This window comes from Bos grunniens, chromosome 6 (genome assembly GCF_055505025.1).
Source record: "Bos grunniens cultivar Pamir isolate PY7600 chromosome 6, Bosgru_T2T1.0, whole genome shotgun sequence".
Classification (NCBI taxonomy): Eukaryota; Metazoa; Chordata; class Mammalia; order Artiodactyla; family Bovidae; genus Bos; species Bos grunniens.
The window spans coordinates 88,762,360-88,782,566 of record NC_141170.1 but is presented as its reverse complement, the minus strand read 5'-3'; the positions used below and the strand labels follow the sequence as shown (position 1 = coordinate 88,782,566).

Genomic DNA, 20,207 nt, shown 5'->3' with positions numbered 1-20,207 from the left:
ACATATATCCCCTCTTTTTGGATTTCCTTCCATTTGTTCACCATAGCATAATGAGTTCCCTGTGCTATACAACTGGTTCTCATTAGTTATTTTGTGTGTGTGTGTGTGTGTGCGTGCGCACACGCACAAACACATGCACACACGCACTTAGTCGTGTCGACTCTGCAACCTCATAGTCTGTGGCCTGCCAGGCTCCTCTGTCCATGGGAATTCCCAAGCAAGCATACTGGAGTGGGTTGCCATTTGCTTCTCCAGGGAATCTTCCCAACCAGGGATCAAATCTGTGTCTCCTGTGTCTCCAGCATTGGCAGGCAGATTCTTCAACACTAGCGCCACCTGGGAAGTATTTTATACATGTGCTGTGCTTAGCTGCTCAGTACTGTCCGACTCTTATTGACTATAGCCCACCAGGTTCCTCGGTTCATGGGGATTTTCCAGGTAAGAATACTGGATTGGGTTGCCATGCCCTCCTCCAGGGGATCTTTCCAATCCAGGGATCAAACCCAGGTCTTCCACATGGCGGGCAGATTCTTTACCATCTGAGCCAGCAGGGAAGCCCAAGAATACTGCAATGGGTAGCTTATCCCCTCTCCAGGGGAAATTTTGACCCAGGAATTGAACCAGGGTCTCCTGCATTGGAGGCAGATTCTTTACCAGCTGAGCTACCCAGGAAGCCACATTTTATACATAGTAGTGTGTATATATGTCAGATCCCATCTCCCAATTCACATCCCATCCTCCCTTTCCCCTTGGTATCCATACATTTGTTCTCTATGTCTGTGTCTCTATTTCTGCTTTGCCAACAAGCTCATCTATATAATTTCTCTAGATTCCACACATAAATGATATACACTGGGTTTCCAAAAAGTTCATTCAGATGAACTTAATCTGTAACACCTTATGGAAAACCCAGAACAAACTTTTCCGCCAACCCAATACTATTTCTGCTTTTCTCTTTCTGACTTACTCACTCTGCATGACAGTCTCATTTCACACTCTTGTTCTTCAGAACCTTTATCTTTTTGGCCACAAATGGTACAGATAAGAGCTAAAATATCACCAAGCACGACTAAGTATTATCACCATCCATTCTCACTCTCTCCCTCTACCAAGTTGATCAAACCTCAGAATTCTATTTTCCATTCAGGTTTTAAATAAATATGAATGTATATGCATAATAGATACTATGTTTTATTTTATATATCAAAGTTTTACAGAAGTAGCATTAAAATATGTGAATTCTCTGCATTTTCTTTTCTGTCTTCCCTGTTATTTTTGATGTGTTCCATTGGTTCAGGTAGAGAGACTTCCCTGGTGGCTCAGATGGTAAAGCATCTGTCTACAATTGGGAGACCTGGGTTTGATTCCTGGGTTGGGAAGATCCCGTGGAGAAGAAAATGGCAATCCACTCCAGGACTATTGCCTGAAAATCCCATGGACAGAGGAGCCTGGTAGGCTACAGCCCATGGGGTCGCAAAGAGTCAGACACGACTGAGCAACTTCACTCTTGGTCCAGGTAGGTCTAACCCATTCATTCCAACTCTGCTATAGCATATTTATAGCATAGATAACCTCAGTTTGTTATTTCTTCCTCAGTAAAGGGATAGTCAGGTTGTTTCCTTTACATACATACACACACAGTTTGCAGAAAGAGAACTGAGAATAAGAAAAACAAAATCAAAGTATCTTGCTTTACCCTCTTAAATCATCCCATTGTTGAAATGAAACAATATAGAAGAGATCAGATCTCTGCATCTACACAGTCATATATCTATTTAGAAATATGGAGATGCAGGCATATATATGAATGGTGTAATAAACGCCCTGGCACAAGTGCTCTCTGCATATGTGAGAGAGTTCCTTCCTCTGCAGCAGACACACAGCCAAAGAAGTACTGGGTCAGAGGACACACACACCTTCAAATTCACCAGGATGGGTCAAACTGCCTTCCAAAGTGATGGAAAATAATTACTCTATTGCCACATTCAAGCCAAAGTTGGGGATATCAGATTTACTTTGCCGATCTGATGGGTATAAAGTGGTATTTCATTGCTGTTTTACTTTCTGTTTCATAGATTAGGAACAACCTTTTGAGCTGACTAAATCCACAATTTCAGGAGAGTGAATAGCTGGTCAAAGAACACAGAGAAAAATCTCTCACCCAACATAAGTATAGTTTATCTCTTAAGGTCATTCTGCATCTGTTCCTATCTCATCAATGTACCAACAATAATTGACTGTCATACTGGTGTCTCCACCCTTCCCACAGTCTGAACACAAAGACCTAGTCATATATTAGAGTACTTCCAAACTGAGGAGAGATCTCAGAAGAGTTGATTAGAATATTTGTATGTTACATTGCAGAATATAAGCAAATATGCGAAACAATGCTTACTCTTACATTATCAGTGAGGCGCTCTGATATTTTCTATTGTATTGCATCTCAATGTATTTAATTGCTAATTGAGACATTAAATTGATGTCATAACTCTATTTATGCATCACAATACTCAGTCTGAAAAACACTGGATCTTTCCTATGCCCAAAGTGCCTAGACAGAAGAGAATACATTTAAAGTTTCAACCTATAATGAACTGAGGCCCCCTACCCACAACACAAAGACACTGATAGCAAAATATGCCTAAACGGGATGTGCCCAGAGGTCCAGACCTCTCAGCCCTTTGCTGTGACAAGATCTCATTCTACCTTCCACATGGATGCGCACAGGACAGGCTCGCAGCAGGTCTGACACTCCTGAGGAGTACTTTTAGGAGCTATTTTTACTATTCTAGGATTGTGTTGTTTTGTGTTATGGTAAATTGTCTTTTACATTCCAGAGAGATATGGACCAGGGGTGTATTTTGAATACGCCTAAAAGCATACTTTATTTTCTATGTTATTTCACTTTCAAGATTTGCCATAACAAAAAGCAAAATTGTTTCTATGCCCCCAGGAAGCAGGCAAACAACTTACTGATACTCTTTGTTAAGCAAATAATTCAGACAGCTTCTATGTTGCTCCAAATACTGCCTCAGAGAATATGGACATTTGCATTCTTGAACAAAACTATCAGATATAGAATGTTCCGTTAATTTTAAATCACATTTTTGGCTAATTTTTCTTTTTCTCAGAACTCTGCCCCCTTGTTTTTAATAAACTTTCACTGTATTCGACGGTAGAACGCTAATCCTAAGTGGTGAAAATTTCTAAATGATTGTACCTTTATGATTTTGCATTAAAAATATAGGACCCAACATTCTGATCAACACATAAAATGTTCTTAAAACTTACTAGTGCTATGCCGACTATATTCTGCTGGCTATTTTATCTTTTCATTTCACTGGATGCGATATAAAAATACAGTGTCCAGCCAATTGACGTCTGAAGTTTAAGTTACACACAAAGGCAGCACTGAAGCAGATGTGGGGACCTAGTGCATTTCAGTGTGGTGTCTTTTAAAAGTGTGCATGCACTCAGCACGGAATGTTATGATTGGATAAGTTACAGGTTTCCAAATTTAAGAAAAACAACAATACTGTTTTTATTCCAATCTTGTTTATGCAAAGGTTCTGAAGATTAGAACTGCAGGTTATTTCTAACCCTTGCCTATTCCTCCCACTTTCCCTGAGTTCCTCTCTCATACTGGGAGTCTAAGTAACAACCTGCTGTTTTCTGGAACGGTACAGTAGCAATTGGAATGGCAAGCTCTGAACCTGGCATGGACTGTCACAAATATATACTTTATCAGTGACATCTCAATTTTTTTAAAAAAAATTTAAAGAAATGGATACCTGAAATGATAACTATGTGTGGGTGAACAGGGAAACTCAGTTACTGTCACAGGTATCTTGGAGGAAAATGCCCAATTTAATTCTAGTAAAAACATTCCAGGTCAAAAAGAAAAGTTTTAGTACCTTGCTTGACAGTGACTATAATAAATTTGTTCAGGAATTTTTCATGAATTTGAATTAGGATATTTCACATTTCTATTGAAAAGTTTTTAAACACCAATTATAAATATCAAGTCTTCTTTTGCTGCTGCTGCTTAGTCGCTTTAGTCGAGTTCGACTCTGTGCGACCCTATATACTGCCTGCCAGGCTCCCCTGTCCAGAGGATTCTCTAGGCAAGAGTACTAGGGTGGGTTACCATACCCTCCCTCCAGGGGAATCTTACCGGCCCAGGGATCAAACCCAAGTCTCCTGCTTTGCAGGCAGATTCTTTACCACTGAGCCACCAGGGAAGCCCCTTCTTTTGCTAAATTTCCATAAATACATATAAACTACATTTAATAGTAGGTCACATAATACTAGTAAGAGATGATACTATAGTCATACTTCATATTCAACTATATCATTTCCCAACAGGATCAGTTATTTTGTTTTAAATATATAAAAATTTTTAAAAATCCAAATCATCATTCAAATTGCCCTACTCATTTAGCGATGAATCACTGTAGGGGCCTTCATGTTGGCTACCAAAACATCAGGTCCTACCACCCAGAACCTGTGAGTGTTCCCTTATACAGTAGGATCTTCGCAGCTGTGATGAAGGACACCGAGACAGGGAGCATATCTTGGATTAACTGGGTGGACTCCAAGTGCCATCACAAGCATCCTTATAAGATGAAGAGTGAAGCCAATGTTACACACAAAGAAAAAAAGGTAATGTGGCCATGGACACAGACTGAGGGATGTGGCCACAAATCAAGGAATGCTAGTAGCCACCAGAAGCTTGAAGAAACGAGAAATAGATTCTCCCCTACAGCCTCCAGACTGGATTTGGACTCACTGAGTCATAGTGAAACTGGTTTTTGACTTCTACCATCAAGAACTGTAAGAGAACTTCTACCATCAAGAACTGTAAGAGAACATTTATGCTGTTTTAAACCACTAAAATTGTGGTGTATTGTTGCAGGAGCCCTGGAAACTAATACAACTATAATTGCTATTATCTCAAAATAACAGAATGAATTTTCAAAATAATAAAATTGGGTCTAAGGAGGCTCCAGACACTTTGGAAAATAGATCTTCTTCAAGGGTGCTGTGAGGAGTCTAGGAAGGGTTCTAGGAAAAAATAGGCCTTGAAAAATGAAGAGTGTTTAAAGTAGGAAAAGAAAGAAAATGCCTAATCCAGGGGAATAACTGAAACTACATTTAAAGTCTTTCAGAAAATAATTTATCAGTAATTATCAACATGAAAATGATTATACCCCCTGCTTCAGTAATTCCACTGCTAAGAATAAATATTTAGAAAGCAGCCAAAATCAGATCAAATTTTGCAGAGTAAGATGTTCCTATAGTACATGTCTTTTATATCAAAACTAGAAATAATCTGGCCAATAAGTATATGAAACAATGTTCAACATCACTATTACAGAAATGCACATCCAAACTACAATGGGTGGGCTTCCCTGGTGGTCTAGTGGTTAAGAATCCACCTGCCAATGCAGAGGGATTCGATCCCTGGTCCAGGAAGATCCCACATGCTGCGGGAAAACTAAAGAAAGCCCAAGTACAGCAATGAAGATCTGGTGCAGTCAAAAATAAATAAATCTTCAAAAAAAAATTACAGTAAGGTACTACTGGTCAGAATGGCCATCATCAAAAAGTCTAAAAATAACAAATGCTGGAGTGGGGGCAGAGAAAAGGGAATACTCCTACACAGTTGCTGGGAATGTAAGTTGGTACAGTCACTATGGAAAACAGTATGACAGTTACTCAGAAAACTAAACTTAGATTTTCTATAAGATCTAGCAATCCCACTCCTGGGCATATATCCAGACAAAACTATAATTCAAAAAGATACATGTACCTCTATGTTCATAGCAGCTCTAGTCACAAAAGCCAAGACAGGGAAACCACCTAAATGCCCATCAACAGGTGAATGGATAAAGAAGAAGTGGTGCATATACACAATGGAATATTACTCAGCCACATAAAGAATGAAATGGTGCCATCTGCAGCGACACAGATGCAACTAAGACTATCATACTAAGTGAAACCAGTCAGAAAGAGAAAGACACATACTATACGACATCACTTATACGTGGACTCTAAACTATGACACAAATGAACTTTTGTGAAAAAGAAACAGATTCACAGGCATAGTGAACAGACTTGTGGCTATTAAGAGGGAGAAACTTGGGGGAGTGATGGACTGGCAGGTTGTGGCTAGCAGATGTAATCTGTTATATACAGAATGATAAGCAACAAGGTCCTACTATATAGCACAGAGAACTATATTCAGTATCCTATGATAAACCACAATGGGAAAAAAATATTTTAAAAAGACCTTGCTGCTGCTAAGTTGCTTCAGTCATGTCCGACTCTGTGCGACCCCATAGACTGCAGCCCACCAGGCCCCTCCATCCATGGGATTTTCCAGGCCTTAATGAGTTACAAAATTTTACAAATATTTTGCATAAGGAATTTTCTGTGCATTAAAAAAAAAAAACTAGAAACAATCTAACCTTTCAAGTACAGAACAAGAATTAAGTAAACACAGTATGTCTTCTCAGATAAGTATCTTATATATCCATCAAAAATAATGTTTAAAAAGAATTCAAGAAAAAAATTTATGTTATACATAAACAGGAACTTACAAAAGAATATATGCATTGTTGCTTTTAATCTTATTTTAAATGCACAGAAAAAAGACCAGAAAGAAATACACAGGATTACGGTCAACTTTTTCCTTTTAACTTTTACTAAAAATACAGCAGATACTTTGAGGGCAGGATGTGCTGAAAAAAGGGTAGCTGGCAGATAGAAATGTTCCAGTTTTTTGGGTGACTGGAAGACATAAGAATAATGCCTTACCAGACAAGTCTCCCAAATGCCTTCAAATGCACTGCGTCGTCTACAATGACTTTAATCTGTGAATTATGCAGGAATACATATTACTATCTCTTATTTACAATGGAGAACAAGAAGTTTTGGAGGCCACTCAAGGTCATCCTACAAAAGCAAAAGAGCTAGGACAAAAGCCACAGCATATGTCATTTTAGTCTGGGGGCTGAGTCCCCTTCCATGTGATGGTGGTGTAGCATCAGAGCCAGGCTTAGCCATGGCGAGAGGACAACTTTATCAGAAGGCTTTAGAAAAACAAGGTTGAGGCCTCAAACGTATTCTCGCTGGCTGATATTTAAGTATGGAAATCCTATCAGTAAATATCTCAAGTTTGCTTGTAATCTTTCAGACTCATGAGTAAGCCAAGACATAACTAAACCAGAATTTTATAAATATTGCCTACTATATATAACCTACTATACATTGCCTACTATACATAAATATAAGAGATATTCAATCTTTCAAATCAATACTATCTTTTCATTTCACTTATTTTTGAATTAGGATATAGTTTATATTAATTTTTTTGGCCAAGCCTCTCCATACAATAGGGTCTTAGTTTGACACTTTGTCATTTTATGACATATTCTAATATTCTGAAAGCCAACAATTCTTGACAAACTTTAATTTCACTTATTGGCACAAACGAAAAAATAACTCCTACAAAACTCTAGAGACTTAATGTAACCCGAAATATGTTAAAAAAAAAAAAAAGTATTATAACTAGGTATGATTTTTTCAAAAGGTTTACATTCTCATTTAGACTGTAGAATCAATTCATAGACATTTTATATCTGTAAATTTATATTACAAATTTATTTTAAATATTTTTATATTTGTAAATATACACTACAGAACCTTACTATTTTAGTTTTAACTTTGATAAGTTCTTTCACATTAAAATATAACCAAATAAATTATATGCATAACTATTGGTATAAAAATTACATTCAAATTAGAGCTAATTTTCAACTTTCAGATTTATATACAGCAAATTCAGAGCATCAGAGATTAATCACGTAAGACTAAATAACAAATATCAATTTAAAATACTCCATTCTCAAAATTTTATCTTTCTGTCTGGAATAGATATTTTGATCATCTATCTAAATCTGTCAAAAATACTCTACTCATGGGCTATGTGGCCATGCACATATGTATCACTAATTTGAGAAGTTATATCAACTTCAACAATAAGAAGATAAACATTTTTTTCAAACCTCTAAAGATACTATTCACTTTTATCCTTTGAGTAAGTAGTAGACTTTTTTTCTTTTTTAATAAATTCCCAAAGAGCTTTCAACCAGGACTACATCATTAAATGAAAAAATAAATTTCTAAAAGTAGAAAGTCTTTATTGCTATCCTTGCTAAAAAGAATACTGCTAATAGCCAAAGCCCTACTAGTGAGATTGGTCATAAAACATTGAAATATGTATGTTAATGTCAACAGTAGACTTCAAACTCAAATACCAATCAGAAACTCTTTTAAGAAATCCTACAGATAAACACAGATACGTTCCTTTGTTTTCTCTAACAAGTGGCACGTTTGGGTAACATTTTAGCATTATGAAGTATACAGTAAAATCACTTTTCCTATTTTAGAATGCTCATACCATGATTTTCCAGTAACTGGACACAAAAGAAACATACCAGTTTAGGAAATTTGATTGTTTTACTCTAAAATCAAACACATATAAAACATATTTCTAATACCTTTCATGTTCTGTTTTCATGAACACCAGCGTAATTCTTAATGATTACTTGCAAGTGCCATATGTTTAAATTTAGCCAGTGGATTATAGGTACATACTACAAGCTGCCTATAGGATACCAAAATCAAGGTAATTTTCCTTGATTCAGCTGTCTCATAGAGCAACTCTTGAAAAGGACCTGAATGTACAACTTAACATTAGACCTGATGTACAATAGCAGGCTAAGATTTTTCATGAACCAAATTTTAGAATTAACAGATTTTTGTGTAAAATGTCCTTATTTTTGTTTTTCTTTAAAAATCGAAAAAACATTTCAATTTTCTCATAGACTATAAATCAAGGAAAAATTGAAGGCAGCTACATAAACAGTCCATCGGCTCCATCTGTTGTATATGACACAGTGCTCGCTAATGTAGAACATTTAGCCTGTTCAACTCTTTGCTGCCATCTTTGAGTAAACATGCCTTGAAGCACCATTAATCTAGGCAATGAGGGATATTTTTCTTTCAAGAACAACACATTTTCAATGTTGGATGAGCTATACAACTCTAAAACCAAAAGAAAAGAGTATTTTGTGATGCTTGTTTACATTAATAGCTAGACATCATACTACCAAGTCTTTCCAATGTAAAGTTACTTTATAAAACTTAAGACATTGATATTAACTACTTTGTTTTCTAATATCATTTTTCTTTATCATGGTATTTGCAGAATAACTATTCTGCCTAATCCTCGGAAAACCAAGAAGAAATCAGTAGCTTCATGATGGATTTAACATAACTTTAAAAATCCAGTAATGATCAAAAGACTCACTCTATTTATAGTCATAAGAAGAAGTACATTAAAATGTGAAAGTACAGAACATAAAACAGCAATCTCTTTCAATATTCAGCGCCTAAGATGCGCAAGTTAAAAGAAATAAGAACTCTCCTTTCTTCAAGTAATTCTGAAATACCCCAAAGTCAAATCTATAACTCCTCCCTATTAGAAAATCAATCAAATGATATGTCAATGAAAATACACATCCTGTTTCATAAATATCCCTCTTAACCGTTCTACTGGGAGCAATAAGCAATATATTATCAAAAGGAAATCCTGAAGGAGCCAATCTTTTAAAATTACAAAAGGCAGTGGTGGGGGAGGGGAGTTGAGCTTCCCTGGTGGTCCAGTGGTTAAGAATCCACCTGCCAATGCAGGGGACATGGGTTCAGTCTCTGCTCTGGGAAGATCCCACATGCCGCAGGGCAACTAAGCCCATGAGACACAACCTCTGATCCGGGGAGCAGCAACACAGAAGCCATCACAATGAGAAGCGTGCACGCTGCAACTAGAGAGGGGCCCCTGCTCACCACAACTAGAGAAGGACCCTGCGCAACAGTGAAGACCCAGCATGGCCAAAAATAAATAAATAAGTATTTTTTTAAAGGAACAAATGTGAACTAAGATCAAGTATGACACCACTGTCCTGACATTGTGGAAACTTCTAGCACAAATCGGTAATTAGGGCTCCTTTCTTCCTTTATCTTTTTCTTCCTCTGTTTCTCTCCACCCCTCTTCCTTGCTTTCCTCTCTTCCTTTTTTCTTCTCTCTCTCTCTCTCTCTTATAAAGACTATAATAGCTATGTTCAGTGAGGAAAAATAGGTGGGGAAAAGGTATAAATGCTTACTGTTTAAGAACAGCTGGTCTGTGCCAATATACTGGAGAAACTGTTCAAGAAACGTTGATTCGTGCGAAAATGTAACCCCTGAAATGTTGCCAAGGTCACAGAGACTCAGGGTGATCTCTGACACACAATGGGTACCATTTGTGCATTTCTGAAGTAAATCTGGTACTGGGTTATTTTTACATTACGCTTCTTACTGCAAGCAAGTTGGGAAAAGAAAACACAAGTCGGTTGTGTTTTCACAGTATTTCATTTCACCATCCTTCTTGTGGGGTTACTAAAATATTAGCAGTGCCCTGCTTATGAGATACATGTGATCTCTCAAGGTGGGAGTTAGCAGTACTGTTTTTAAGTGAAATATGAGAACAACAGTACAATCTTGAAATTCAATTTCAATAACTACATTAACATGACAAGGTTCTCAAGAATTGCCAAAGACAACAACAATGGATTGTTTACCTTGAGTAGCACATTTCACTGTGGGACTCAAATTCTGTCCCTCAGCCCCCTTTATGCTGTTACCCGTTTCTGACCATGCCACACAGCAGTAGGTTCTCTGCACTACTCTCACCTTTACTCAGATTAATACCGCCCAGTGACATCTGCCTTCTACTGCTGGTTCTTAGAAGGCCATTTTAAATGAATGGAAAGGCACCAAGACATTCTGCCTTAAGTCGTATGAGACTCCAGCTATAGAAAAGCAAGTACTCCAGTTCCTGAGAACTGAATAAAGAAACTTTTAGAGAAAGCCAATTTCAATTTTTGTTTATGAGAGAAAGGCTCAGCTGCTCTGCATTAGCTTGGAACTTAAACATGTTTTTTCAAATTCAGGAAATAAAAAAAAGTCATATTTTCTCTAAGAACACATGGATGTATTTCTTCTTGGGAAGCCCACACACAACATGCTGAAGAGTCCACTTCAGACAAATTTGCTATTCAAATATTTAAAAGGCATTAAGGTGAAGCCTCATTAAGAAGGACTGAAATGGTCCGTTACTATAGACAGAGAGGGCCTGTCCTGGGATTGACTATAAACACCGAAGTGCAGAGTCTAGAGCCAAAGGAGAATGTTGAGTTCACAAGTTTCCTCTTTAAGAAGGTGAAAATATTTTTTTCAGTTTTTAGACATTATGACTCATTATTTCTGTTTTTAATTTTTTCATCTCAGATTATAGAGGATTTATTGCTATTATTATTGTAGGGGAATATTTTTACTTTACACGGGTCACATTGTTATATTTTCCTTTTACTAAAATAAATTAGCAACATTATGTCAAAAATTGTCCTTATAATCATTAAAAACAGTTAAAATTTACTGGACTCCATAGTGTTAAATTTTTTGCACCAATAATCTTCATTAAAATCTCACAAAACTGACTTCACTATTTTACAGATGAAAAAAACAACAACAACAGAAAACTCTCAGTTCAGCGTGAAGTTACTCACATTGAACTTCAATGCTCATTACATGACATTTCCTTAAGAAATAATATACTCATCTCATTGACAAAATACACCAAATACACAAACCTTAATTTAGGTGCTACCTAATAATTTTTAAAAGACTCAATAACCTATCTCTAGTAACTCACCTGTTCAAAAGCTGACAGATAAATGGATTCTGAGAAAAGAACCTGGGATATTTCTCCCTCTCCTAAAGAAATCCTTGCCCACCTTTTCAGATCTGGTTCAGGTATTACGTCTTCTCTAGAATGTTTTCTTCCTCTCCATACTGATATAATTACTTCTTTACAAAGTTATAGAATTTATTTAGCAATTGTGGCTAAAAGTTGTTTGATTTGTCTTTAGCTCCCAATACAGAACCTGGTACATGTTTAATAAATTTTGTGTTCACTAAATGCTTGTGAAAAGAACACATGTGCAAATAAAACAACTCTGCTATGAGATCAGATAAAATTTTATCTAAGTATGAATACAAGTCAAATCTTATATTAAAGTTCCCTAAATTTCAATGTGTATATGAATCACGTGGAGATCTTATGCCTGGGGTTGACATGATTGGATGGCATCATCGACTCAATGGACATGAGTTTGAGTAAACTCCGGAAGATAGTGAAGGACAGGGAAGCCTGGCATGCTGCAGACCATGGGGGTCACAAAGAGTCAGACACCACTGAGCAACTAACCAACGAGAGAGTCAGATTCAGTAGGTCTGGAGTGAAACCCGAGATTCGTATACATTTCCAGTATTGTCTCCCAAGTGATGACATTGCTGCTGGTTCTCAGACCACCCATTGGGTAGAAAAGACATATATTACTGCAACAACACTTACCAGATTTGGTGAATGGTTTGGAAAGCCATACGTTCCACTTGAATGTTAACCTCTATTTAGACCTGGCACCAAATCTCAAGTTATTAAACTTAATAACTAACAGCAATTATGTGTTTATGTGTATTTCCCTAGATGAGACACAAGCTTCTTTAAAAAGGACGGTTTTTAATGATGTTTATATTTTCAATCCCAAGAGACAGGACAGTACTGTATATGTAGGAGAGACTCAATGTTAGTTAAGTAATTACAAAATTAAGTACTCAAGGGTAAAAGCTATCACTGATTTGTCTCTCTCGTATGGTGTTTGGCATGGTGCCTCAAAACACAGGAGAACCTCAATAAATTAATTTTGAATGAATGAATGAACAAGCAAACCATTCCTTCTCTGTAAATCATCAGGTTTTTATCACCCTGATCAGTGCCAAGTTCTGGCACTTGATAAAAATTCAAACTGATCTGGTAAGCCCTGGATATTAATGAATTTGCAATGTTACAGGGATCATACAAATGATATTTTTGCTCTTCTATTTTCAAATGCTACTCTTTTTTTTTTTTTCAAAGGCTACAAACACTTTCATTTCAACATTTCCTTTTTGCTGTGCCAGGATTAAAATGGGTGACCGCTTCTGTTTTGTTTTACAGTCAGAACTACTGCCACTTAAAAACCACTAGCATCAAGATTAGTGTTAACTGTATGCTGGGGACCACTACAATCATCCCATTTATCACTTCCCACTTACTTTTTAAGTATCAGTCTCAGCTTTACATGTACAAAAATTACTAATCTAGGAAAATATGAAACTATTTCCTAAACATACCTTGTTAATCAGAATTTGGTATCAGAAGGAAAGAGAATTGTCTGCAAAAAATGTTTCTACTAATAGTCAAAGATGTGACTCTTTCATTAAACCAAGTTTTACTGGTCTCCTCTCTGTATATTTCAGTAAACTAATACATAATGTGGTATGTACTGTGGGAAAGTGCTAAACCTCTTTAGGTTTTTAATATACCAAACAAGTATTAAGCACCTACTATATACACTGTATACATTAGAGTGTTGTGAGGACTATAAATATCTCAATAGAGCTTTGAGACATTTCATTTAAAAAACCATTTCACAAACACAATAGAAAAAGACAAAATATTATTCAATTTTTTACTTTTTGGTTATTCAATTACCTTTAAAGGAAATTTTAAAATAAAAATTTAAGGATATACAGTGGGTTTAAAAAGATGTGTTGTGTGTTTTATCCTTTGAATTCTTCTTCTATGGACTGGACTGTGTCCCTGCCAAATTTGTATGTTGAAGCCCCACCTCTCAATATGATGGTATTTGGAGATAGGGTCTTTGGGGGATAACTAGGTTTAGACTCTTCTGGCAGGGTCATTGGCAGGGAGTAGGAGGTAGCTTATGATAAGATTAGTGCTTTTATAAGGAGAGACACCAGAGAACAAGAGCTCAAGCTCTCTTTGAATCTCCCATTCTTCCCCTCTTCCACCTCCAAGTGAGCCTACAAAGAAAAATCATTCATCTGTAAGTCAAGAAGAGAGCCCTCATCAGACCCACCCATACTGATACCCTTTCCTCAGACCTCCAGCCTCCAGAGCTATGTGAAAATTTCTGTTGCGTAAGCCCCAGGCTCCATGGTATTTTGTTATGGTAGCTTGAGTTAAGACAATACCTTTCTGGTTGCCTTTTATACCTTTATATAAGAATTATTCTAAGTTGTAATTATGTAATTTAAACTGCCATGAGTGTATTTTTATGGTATAGTAAGAGTTTTAGAAGTAAAGTTGGAGCTGTAAATATTCTTCAATTGCCACTTGTTGGTAAATTTCAGAGTAAGAGGTAGACCTCTGCATTTATTTTAACAAGTAACTCAGAAATATGCTTTGGGTGACGGGTTACCTCATTAGCAATAAGTGCAGACATGCAGACATTTCCCTACACAAAACCTCTTTCAGCAGCATCAGAAAGAGAATGCTTTTTGCATGTGTCACTTCTCAGGTCCAAGCCCCTAGCACGCTTCTTGTTATATGCAATTAGCTCCATGCCAAGATTTAGTACATTTCATAATAAATCCCTTGACCGCATTAACTGCAGGCTTGGCAAAGATGGAAAGGCTCTATTCACGAAGGCAGAAAACAAGCCACAGGACTTACCCCACAGCAAAACTCACTTGCTAGATGCCAACACACTACAAATTTCAACAGTCTGCCATGCCCTCCCATCATCCCTCCTCCTCTATTAGGGTAAGGAAGGGGCAGAAAAATACAACCTACCACATGACTGTAACTGAAGAGTATATATCATAAAAGAGCTACAGGCAAATTTGGTTTGTTATTTCTTCCTCCTCAATTTTGTTACTAGCTTGATTTTCTTGAGTAACCCTCTAAACCCGCCCACCCTGCAAAAACCTAAAATCCCTTTAGAGATGAGATTCAGAGTTTACCCTCACTTAAACAGTAACCATCTGTTGCTTACAGGAAGAATGTGGATCCTTCTCAGGTTTCCCGTTTTGGAAGCCCGGTGCTGTGGTACATTATAGTGACTGTATGGGAAAGCTCTCAGCAGGACAGCAGCATCAGTGAAAATCACTGGGGGAGACTTAGAACTAATAAGCACTTCCTCTGTTCACATCAGAAAGGGCGAAACCTTTTCCTTTTATCTAGTGACCAATTTTTGTATTGAAAGAACCAGAGCTTTAACACCACATGCATGAACTCTGGAGCTCTACAATCCTAAATTTTAATCTTCACCTGTTTTCACTGTGCCAGTTTAAGCTTCAGTTACTTCAACTGGGAAACAGATTATACAGAGTTGCCATAGGGCTTAGCAATGTTTGACTCAGAAAATGCCTATCATGCATAAGATACTTGAGAAATTCTAAGTATATTATAATGTTATTATTGAAAAAATATTGTAACCATAGGCAAATGAAGATAAAAATATAGGAAGGCAAGAGATAAAATATCTTTATTAAAATTCCACTAAACTGCCTTGTGGATTACACATGTGGAACATCACCACTATACTAGGGACAATAAGAATTCATTAGAAGGAAGATCTCCCTTGGATTCCACAAAAGAGACTTTTAGTACTGAATTCCTGAAAGGACTACATTATAAATTTCTCATTCTTTGAGGCTCCAGCATACATTTAAAATTAAAAAAATAAGGCTCCTGAAGTCTATATATATATTTTTAACTATTAAATAGGAGTACTATAAAATTTAGACTGTTTTAATACTGGTGGAAAGTCAGGTTTACAGTATAAGAAACAATGGAATATGTAGTTGCCTTAGTAATCTATCAATATCTTTTCTGAAACTTTAAAATGAAAAAAAAAAAAAACAATCCCATGTAAATAACCTTAGAAAAACATATGAAATGGGAACAAGATCAGAAATTTCTGGTTTACTAGTCACTTTATTTATGGTGGTTTAGTCGCTGTCGTGTCCGACTCTTTGAGACTACACAGGTTGTTACCCACCAGGCTTCTATGTCCATGGGATTTCCCAGGCAAGAATACTGGAGTGGGTTGCCATTTCCTTCTCCAAGGGATCAAACCCAGGTCTCCTGCACTGTAGACAGACTCTTTACCAGCTGAGCCACCAGGGAAGTACCTTGCTTATGGGTACAAGCACAAATCTACAGCCAGCCTTCCTCTGTCTGATCCCAGCTTTATTACTTACCAATTTGGAGCCAAGTTACTAGTTAATCCCACAATGTTTTTGTTTCCTTATCTGTAACATACTTAATAATAGAATCTGCCTCACTTAACTGTGATAAAATTAAATAATGTTTACAAGGTTAGAACAGTCCCTGGCCCATAGAAAGTGCTTTGTATCATCATTAACTATTGCTATTATTCAGGCTTTTATCATGGTGAACAAACATACATTCACAACTATTTGCATTTTTCAGTCTCAATTTCCCTGCCCGTGTGCCTTTAGTAAGAGAACTTTACCAACCATGATCTTGTCCCCATTTTTGCCTGTCAAACATCTCTCCCAGTTCTCTGAAACCCAGATCAGAAAAAAAACTATAATAAGGAAAAATAAATCTGACTCCCCATTAGCTCTTCAACCTTTGTATTCTGCTGTTTTTGATTCAAGTTAAAAATAACCTGAAATATACAGGAAAGCCCATTCTCAAGACTTTGTCCTTTAAGAGTTGAACACTTTTCCATTCAAAACAAGAAAGAACCTTTCTCCTGTTAGAAGTTTATAGTAAACTGACCTATGGGGGGCAGCTAACAGCCATAAGAACAAAGGATTCCCCCACAGAAGTTTGCAATAACCAATCCCAAACCTCCCTTACTTGTCTTTAAAAATGCTTTGCTGAAGCCCTTCAGGGAGTTTGGGGCTTTGGGGGCATTAGTCACCTCTCTCTTTGGATAGCCCTGAAATAAATCTTTCTCTGCTCCAAACTCTGATGTTTCAGTTTGCTTGGCCTCAACTGGATGTCATGCTCACCAATGTGCATTCCATAACCAAGCTACCATCTCCAAGAAGGCCTTCCTCAATCTGCCCACTTACAATTTATCTTCCTGGTCCCACCATCACACTGTGTAAAAGAACAGCAGATACATAAAATATTTTAATTGTACACATATAGAAGGTGCAAATGAAAGAGAAGAAAGAGGGGAAAAAAAGCTAACAAAAAATGAGGATAGGAGAGAGAGAAAAGGAATAAGAATACTGATCACAATACGAGAAATGCTCATCTGGGTAACAATTAGTGGAAATATGTTCTTCTTTTCATACTTTGGACTTTCTAAATGTAAAATAACCAAGTCTAACTCAGTTATTTAAAAAGGCAAAGTCTTTTTTTGTTATTTTTAAACAAATAAAAACAAGACAGTCAGTCATCTCACTGCTATTTCAAAATGAGTAAAAGGGATCCTAGAGCAGGAAGCATCTCAAAAAAGATCTGCTCACGCGAAGGTCCTCATATACAAATTATAATCTTATTTTAAAAATTGGGCTTCCCTGATGGCTCCGACGGTAAAGAATCTGCTGGCAATGCAGAAGACCCATGTTTGATCCCTGGATCAGAAAGATCTCCTGGAGAAGGTAATGGCAACTCACTCCAGTATCCTTGCCTGCAGAATTCCATGAACAGAGGAGTTTGGCGGGCCATATAGTGCATGGGGTTGCAAAGAGTCAGAAACAACTGAGCGACTAGCACTTTCAGCCTTTCACTTTCAACTGTTTCATTTTTTTAAATTATCATAAAGTATAAATAATAAGGTGATATAAATTCCTTAAAAAACTACAGACATGAGATTGACTCATTAGTTGGGTTTTAATTGTACTGAATATCTTACTGTATGCAGGCTAGGAAACAGGATTTGCGTTATCCAGGCCACAAGGTACAGAAGAAAACCCAATATGAAGACCCTGCTCCTCAACAAGCATCAAAACTGTAGAAATATTAGATGCTGAGTATTGTCTCATGCTGCTGCTGCTGCTGCTACTGCTGCTTCTAAGTCGCTTCAGTCGTGTTTGACTCTGTGCGACTCCATAGACGGCAGCCCACCAGGCTCCTCTGTCCCTGGGATTCTCCAGGCAAGAATACTGGAGTGGGTTGCCATTTTCTTCTCCAGTAGTATTTGATTAATTCTACCACTGTAATAATGATCATAACTACCCACCTCTACTAGGAGTTTCTTCAAGGCAAAGAGTTTTTCATCGCAGTATTTTGCACAGAGGAGAAAAAACAAAGTTTGCTGAATTTAGCACTAATAGTGGTAAATGAAAATTTTTATTCAATTCTATTATGATAGGTTTAAAAAAAAAAAAAACCAACAGCACTATCACTTTGACATCAATGAAAATCCATGCCCCCATCATTCTACAAACTTGGTACATATGTGCTCCTGGTCTTCTCTCTATGTGCTATGGTTAGTCGCTCAGTCATGTCCGACTCTTTGCGACCCCATAGACAGTAGTCCACCAGGCTCCTCTATCCGTGGAGATTCTCCAGGCAAGAATAGTGGAGTGGGTTGCCATGGCCTCCTCCAGGGGAACTTCCTAACCCAAGGAGTGAACCCAGGTCTTCTACATTGCAGGCAGATTCTTTACTGTCTTAACTACCAGGGAAGCCCCTTCTCTCTATAGACTGATCATTTCTATTTCCTTCAAAGCTACTAATATGTTCTGTTTTTGTTAAGAAATTCTTTTAATGCATAGTGATCAGAGAATGCTATTTGCCATATTTCTACTTCACAAAATTAATGTTTTGTTTGTGAATGTTATCAATTTTTGTGAATGCAATAAGCACTTAAGAAGTATGTGTAATCTCTACTGTTAGGGTGTAGAGTTTACATTAAAATTATGTCTATAAGACCTAACCTACAGATTAGGTTGTTTGTATCTTCTATTTATTGATCTTTTGTTCACCTGATCTGTCCTGTAACGTTTACTAAGCTTTCTTTTATGGGGTAGTTTTGGTTCAAGTACATCCTTTCACTGAGAATGCTAAATTTCCAGGATTTAAACACCAAGGCTGTCAAATTTAGAGCTCTCCTTATTTTTCTGGATTCATGTTCTCTTATTTTTGTCTTCCAAAGATTTCTCTTAGTATCCTGCCAGCTCAGCAATGCACTTAAAATTATATTTAATAGTAGATTGTACTTTTTATATTATGTATTTATAAAATCTTGAAAATTTAAAAAAATATTCTGCCATAATGTCAAAAATGGAAGTCAAGTGTTCTTTTACTACATAACATTTCCTTCAAGTACAGGACAATGAGACATTTTGGCAAAATGTCTCTTGTATTAGTTTCTTCTCTGATAATAAATGTGCTAGCTCTAATGGTTCCAGTTTAAAAACAAAGAGAATTAATTAAGTCTTCTTTTCACTAACTGGATGAAAAAGGTACCAGTATCTGTATCTATTAGCAACTGATACAAAAATTAACTTCCCTAAAACTCAGCGGCTTCAAATACTAATTGTTGCTCAGGAGTCTATGTATCATTTGGAAGGTTCTTCAGGTCAATTGGGCTCATTAAAGATTGCGTGGTAAGGTACAAGTTGGGGAGGCAACTCTGCTCATCTCTGCTGGGCTCTCATATGTCTCAGGTCAGCTGGATGGTGGCTAGCCTAGAATGACTGGCTTGAGTATAACAACTTTAACTGTCCACTTGGCTGATGTTCTTCCATCAGGCTAGTCTGTCCTTGTTCTCCTGGCAGTGGCAAGGTTCCAAAAGGGAATGGACACAACAAGGATTCTTAAGACTAAGCCTGAAAATTGTCCTACCCTTACCCCTTACACATTCTATTGGCTCAACCAAATCACAAGGCCAGCAGATTCAAGAGGTAGGAAATAGACTCTATTTCTTAACAGGAAGAATTGTAAAGTCACATTGCAGAGAATATAGAAGAAGAGAACTGGGGCCATTTTTGCACTGGATAAGTCATAATCTGTAAATATGAAATTTAAGTTTGCAGTCAATATTTCATAAGATGTTATCTTTTTTAGCATCTAGAAATTCCATAACACTTAAATAAGATTATGAAAAACTGATACAATCCTGCAGTGGTCATAAATCTTATCTATATTAGAGGGATCCTTTTAGCTGACTTGAGGTCAGATTTTTATACAAGAAGGCTAGAAGACCAAGCAGCTAGTTAAAATTAGATTTAATCTTAACTATTAAAATCTATCAAAAGCTTT

The 20,207-nt window shown here is 36.9% G+C and overlaps 1 protein-coding gene across 47 annotated transcripts in view; it reads right to left on the bottom strand.

Annotated features, from left to right (window-relative positions):
- BMPR1B (bone morphogenetic protein receptor type 1B) overlaps positions 1-20,207 on the bottom strand; it is a 522,369-nt gene that overhangs the window by 286,916 nt on the left and 215,246 nt on the right. The gene's annotated exons all lie outside the window — the stretch shown is intronic.